This window comes from Natator depressus, chromosome 13 (genome assembly GCF_965152275.1).
Source record: "Natator depressus isolate rNatDep1 chromosome 13, rNatDep2.hap1, whole genome shotgun sequence".
Classification (NCBI taxonomy): Eukaryota; Metazoa; Chordata; order Testudines; family Cheloniidae; genus Natator; species Natator depressus.
Window position 1 is genome coordinate 11,609,448 of NC_134246.1, and position 6,439 is coordinate 11,615,886.

The 6,439-nt window shown below is 36.6% G+C and overlaps 1 protein-coding gene across 2 annotated transcripts in view; it reads right to left on the reverse strand.

Annotated features, from left to right (window-relative positions):
* VAPB (VAMP associated protein B and C) overlaps positions 1–6,439 on the reverse strand; it is a 49,586-nt gene that overhangs the window by 42,202 nt on the left and 945 nt on the right. The gene's annotated exons all lie outside the window — the stretch shown is intronic.

Consider the following 6,439-nt stretch of genomic DNA (forward strand, 5'->3'; position numbering starts at 1 on the left):
TGAGTGGCAGCAAAAGCAAGACAGCTGTTGCAGATTTATTACATAAACCCCTTTCTATAAAAGGCTGCCTAACAGGCCAAGTTTTCAAACTCAACAATTAATCCAGTCACATTAGAAAAAAAAATCCTGTGTCCCTTATGCACACAAGAAATTTCCACCTTGGCATGTAAAGCAGTGGCCTATAATAGATTTGTATATTGAACAAATGTTGAGGGGGAAAAACAACAAACAACAACAAGGCTATAGAGCCTTATTTTAAGACTTGCCCTTAAGTTGGATAATTGTGCTTATGTACTGATGCACATATGCAGAAGCACAGGCTCTCTTCTGTCACTGGCACTCAGTGGAGAGAGATGAAGGAAAGAAAGGTCTCAAAGAAGTGGTTCTAGCAATGAGAATTGTCTGCAGTGCTGGAGTTCATTCTTCACTAAAAAAGAAAGGCCTAATACAGAGGTCCTTAATCTAGCAAAATGCCCATTTATGACAATGGGAATTGTGCTTAGAGACAATGGAATCTGGCTTAAAGTTTGGGTTAGGGGAGTTTCTCTATGAAGCATCCTGTTTCTCTATAAACAACAGATGACATTCCTGACCAACAGTTATGAGACAAAAAAACAATAAAGCTTTCAAAAACAACCAACTGCATTCACAAAAAAGTAAAAAAAAAAAAAAAAAAAAGGGCTTTGTTATTGTACTAACTGACCAGGTTCTTTCAATACTTGTGTTTTCACCCTGCAGTGAGCTAATAAGACTGATATGGTAATGAGATATTAGAAAATGAGTGTTACAGTAAGATGTGGACATAATTAGCAAGGCTCATTTGATTCCGCATTGTCTCCAGCTTGGCAAAAAGCTACGTTTAGAGGAAATACTACCAGCCCCCGTAAACCAAAAAAAAACCCCCACACAAATACTAAGATCAACCTGCATATTACCTAGTTTTCTGCAAAACTAAATTGACACTTAAAATACCCATTAGACTTGACTGAAGCAATGCCTACATCTTTTTAAAATGGTTATTAAGAGATGTACTTTCTATTGCAGTCTTCCATGAGATTACAGGTGCCTCAAATGAAGAGAAACTCAGCAGACCAATATTACATCTTCAGTTATTCAAGCAAGTTTTATTACCATTAAAATGATAATTTGGAGCAAAATTCTGTACAGAGTGTAAAAGTAGAATTTGGCTTTATATTCTTATGTAAACAATCAACTTATACGAATCAAGAGTTCACATGACCACCATTGATGCGTCTAATTCATACAGCTGCAAAGTGAGACAGAAATGCACTGATTTACATAGGAACAAACTACTTTGCAACTAGAAGGCCTAAAATTACTATTTAAAAAAAACAGATTCAGCCTCTCCTCATAACTCATGTGTTCCAGTCCCCTAATCATTTTTGTTGCCCTCCGCTGGACGCTTTCCAATTTTTCCACATCCTTCTTGTAGTGTGGGGCCCAAAACTGGACACAGTACTCCAGATGAGGCCTCACCAGTGTCAAATAGAGGGGAACGATCACGTCCCTCGATCTGCTGGCAATGCCCCTACTTATACATCCCAAAATGCCATTGGCCTTCTTGGCAACAAGGGCACACTGTTGACTCATATCCAGCTTCTCGTCCACTGTAACCCCTAGGTCCTTTTCTGCAGAACAGATTTAGATATATCCTCCATTAAAATTAATAGAAGATGTGGCTACATCTCTTAGACTGCTTTGAAAAACAACTCATAAGCCAATTTTAGATCATGGAGTCATATAAAAGATACAGCAAGAGACAGTTGACTCAAAATGGTAAAACTGTGATAACTAGACTATATATCTACACACACTCAACCTCACCTATGGAATTGCTACTAACACATCCATAACCGTAATATATGAAATAGATAGACTTAAAAAAATTCACACTTTCAAAAGATGAAAAGTTGAAGGAATCCTTTTGGGGGATATAAAGATTGCCATGAACTATAACTTACTGTATCTTCAGTGTTTCTTTTAAAGTGATGCTAAGTTTCCATAAAGTTACAACTGATTAAAAGTGATCGGTTAATTATAAAGATAATACTAATGATGCACTTAAAATCAGTATAATTCAAGGAGGTACACAGCATGTCTGCTCTACTGTAAAGAACATTTAGCACAGTTAGAATAAGTTATTGATTTTATTTGCATTGCAAAGAGAGCTACTGTAACAAACGGCCAATATTTAAGTGTTGCTAGGAAAATGATTCGTTGTGTTTCATATTTGGGTTGTGTGTTGAGATTTGTATACATTTAGGAAGTTTAGCTGTTCTTTAAATACTGTATTAGGTTTTTTAATAATCAAACGCAAATAAGCAGGAATAAATTAATGTTTTGCTGAGAGAGTACAAAACCACTTACTTTAATTATGTAACTGATTGTTAACCAAAGTGAAATGTGAACTGATAAGTTTTCCAACGGAGTAGTGGATAGCTATTCATACAGTAGTATTCAAATAGATGGGAGTAGAGAAATCCTAGTACAGACTGCCATTATGCATGAATCCAGAAAGGCTCATGGTTTCTAAGAGTTTAAAGAAAGCACGGTATGCTTTTTCAGTTTTGTTCTTTATTCATATCTAAAAGGGCAATTTTAAGAAGATTTTTTAAATGATTTCTGTGTACACAGATCAGCACCCATTCCAGTGACAACACAGGAAATCCCCATTTAGCCACAACACAGATACATTTTGGAAATTTGCATTGTTCTTACCTAAGAACCCTTACCAACAGCATGCTTCGAACTTGGAGTATAGAAACCACATGTAGAGGAGACAGGATAGTTTCATCTCCATGACGTATTCAGTCCTTAGCCTCTCTGCTGAGACTGATAGCGATAGAGTCAATTATGCTGATGAGCTGCTTGTAGTAGACAAAGATTACCACAAGCAACTGGACTGAGAACCCTAGTTCACGAATTACCCTAAGCATCAGACATCCACTTTCAGATTTAAGAGATTTAGGGTAAGTCTGAACTAATGACAGATGATAGCTTGCAAAAAACACTACCAAGCCTCAAGCCAATGCCAAAGTAGTGTTTATGATTAAACAGGAAAAGTAAAGTGTACACCTCATTCCAGGGTTATTTTTCTGCTCTTTTCAGAAAATGAAGTTACATGGAGTCGTAAAACATATATGCAGAAGCAGGTGCTTGTGCACTGGGAACAGGAAACAGCATTTCCAACTGGAAGTAATTCTTATTGGTCTGTCTTCCAAGTTGTTAAACTCATGCATTTGGCAGTATTGCTATTTGCCAACTGGGGAGCACCACAACACACTGCTGATTCACAACTCAGGGCCTACCTGTGCCTAGCCTCTAAGAAAGCTGATGCAAGATCTCATCTGCTCAATCCAGGCCATTTCATTTTAGTAACCTCTCTGACTACTGTATTAAAGAACACTTCCTTACATCTCCCCAACCTGGACAGGAAGCAACAGCATTACAATTATATTTAAAATAAGCTAAGTCCTAAAATGGTTACTCCCTAATGAAATTGTACTTGCTGGCATTAACAGACCAATCATGTCTCTAAAACTAGTTTTCAATAAGGTGTCTATACAATTTTAATTTTGTCCCCTTGGGGATCCATACTGTACACTCAATGAGGCAGGAGTCCTGTGGAGAAAACAGTATGATCATGTAATTAAAAACTATCAAAATGTTTCAAGTGCTTGACTTTGCAATCTAAATAATATTCTTTTAAACAGTTTTTACATTTAGTTTCCTAGTTTTTACAAGGAAATGTGTGTGTGTGTATATATACACACACACAATTCTAACAGTTCTCTCCATTGTACATCATTAGCGTTTGAACCCTGAACCTTCAGCAAAAACGTCTACCACTTGAGCTACAGGACTAACTACATTGGCTAGCAACAGCAGAAGGCAGTTAACAAGGGGTTGGGAGCATGGCAGCCTGACTGGCTCTTTCTCCACATGGGGTTCAGGCTCCTACTCCAAATGATGCTAGGGCTGGGGGAGGTGGAGGGAATGGTTTGCTGTAGCCATATGCTGGGTTGGGAGCAGAGAACCTGGTCTTGCTCTCACTCTCGCTCTCCTTCTTCTCTCTCTAGCTAAGTTTCCAGCTTAGTATGTGGTTAGTCCATTGATGCTGCCTTGGTAGTGGAGGGTGCTTGGCTATAGAAGGTTCACATTCACTTATTTTGACAGCCTGCTATAGCAAGTGAGGGAAAAAGAATGGTGATTTTTTCAAACAGATTAGATTTTAATAACACCTGAACAGCATGCCCTGGGACAAATAAAAGACCTAATGCCATAGCTGAATTTCAAAGGTCTGCTGCAAACAATGGAGGTGTAAGAGATTTTCAAAAATGGCATAAAAAAAATCTCTTATAATGGACGTTAGGTAACCTGAAAATGAGGAATTGGCAGCAACCCCTCTCTTGTCTATGCCAAGGAAGACTCTCTCTCAACACTATACTAAAGCTCAGCATGCTCTCCACCTCTGGATATATTCTTCAAGGTGGTAACCAGCTTTCTAGTCTTCCAAAGTAACAGAACATTATAATAATTTTAGAGTTGGAGACTTCACTACTGTTTTCAACTCTGAACTGGCTCCATGCATCTGAAGAAGTGGGTTTTTTACCCACGAAAGCTTATGCCCAAATAAATCTGTTAGGCTTTAAGGTGCCACCAGACTCCTTATTTCAGTGCTGGGATCTTTATACCACCCATATCCAACATATGCATTATGAAACTTAGATCACAATCCTTCTTCACTGACGTCACTAGTGTCTACAAAGTTCTCCGAGATCTTCCAGGGAAGAACACCATGGCAGCACACAATGATATAAAGGAATGGAGTATCTTCTGCTATTGATATCTCTCAGCAATTCTTATCTACTAATATGATACAAAATATCCCTTCTAAAATAAGCGTACCTAGCTGAAAAATGTAATGTGTGACATATTCATAGGTAACACATAATTTAAAAAAAAAAAAAAAAAAAAAAAGGGTCACATGAGCACTACCCAGAGCAGAATAAACTTCCTGATTACTTAAAATATGACTTTTCTGAACAAATCTGTGGTATTTTCCCCAGGGAAACTAGCTAAAAATTACTAATAATTGAATCTTTGCATACCAAAGATGCATTATGATAAATCTTGTTCTAGTGTAGATGTTTAAGCACAAGTTTAAATCAAGTCATTTAATATCTGAAAATTGTCACTTGACATTTACATGGTATGTTTCCCCTTATCATAATGCTACAGTATATCAAGAAAAAAGAAAAGGAATACTTGTGGCACCTTAGAGACTAACCAGTTTATTTGAGCACGAGCTTTCGTGAGCTACAGCTTACGAAAGCTCATGCTCAAATAAACTGGTTAGTCTCTAAGGTGCCACAAGTATTCCTTTTCTTTTTTCTTTTTACGAATACAGACTAACACGGCTGTTACTCTGAAACAGTATATCAAAGCATCAAAATCACTGTCCTTTACACATTACTATTCCTGTCATATGGCTGTAAAATAAATAAATAAAATCTAGTGAGTAGTTGACAATTTCACTGATGCTGACAGTTTAGCCCTGAATCTTGAAGCTGTGCATTATTTGAACAACAACTGGTCATCTCTCTATCCCAGCAGATCTTGGCAGTTGTTAAAACTGATTGTGTTTTGTGAAAGAGAAACAATGTACAACTCCAGCCCCCCAACAAATAATTATTATGTTTCAGTCACAACTCAATACTGATTAAAGGTCAGTACTTTTGTCCATCACACATTCAGATGCTGATTTTTAAATCTGATGGAAATAATTTTGGAATGAAAATTACTGGCTAAATTTTTATTTTTACATTACTATATTATACTGCAATAGTTTGCTTCTAAATTTTGTTTAACTCATTATTGTTGCCTTTGCAACATGCAATTACCTTAATTTGCAACAAAATAAAAACATTGACTCCATACCATATTTATTACTATGTTTTTGTTCTTTTTAATAACTGTTTACCATATTATTTTTGAGATATTTATTAATGACCAAGTTAACGAATATATAGAGATGTTGCGAATTTATCAATGTTGATATGTAACCTAAGTAGATTGTATTACAACTTGATGGACTGTACTGTTGTAACATCATAATTTAAGAGCAAATAAAGTTAATCTGTTCACAGGAGGGTTCTTCTTTAAAATAAAATCCTGAACATATTATTAGGAATGTGTTTATTTTAGAAGTTTATAAAATAATGAAAAGAAAAACAGAAAAATATTGCCAGATTCAAGGCCAGAAATCCCAGATTTTCTTTCATACACAAACTGAAATCCATTCCACATGTTCCAGGGCCCTGTATGGTCCAGCTACATGTAATTCTGACAGCTTTCAGATGGCTGTAAAGCTGCTCAGGAAGTAGGAGCCACAAAACCATTCACTTATCCCAGGTGG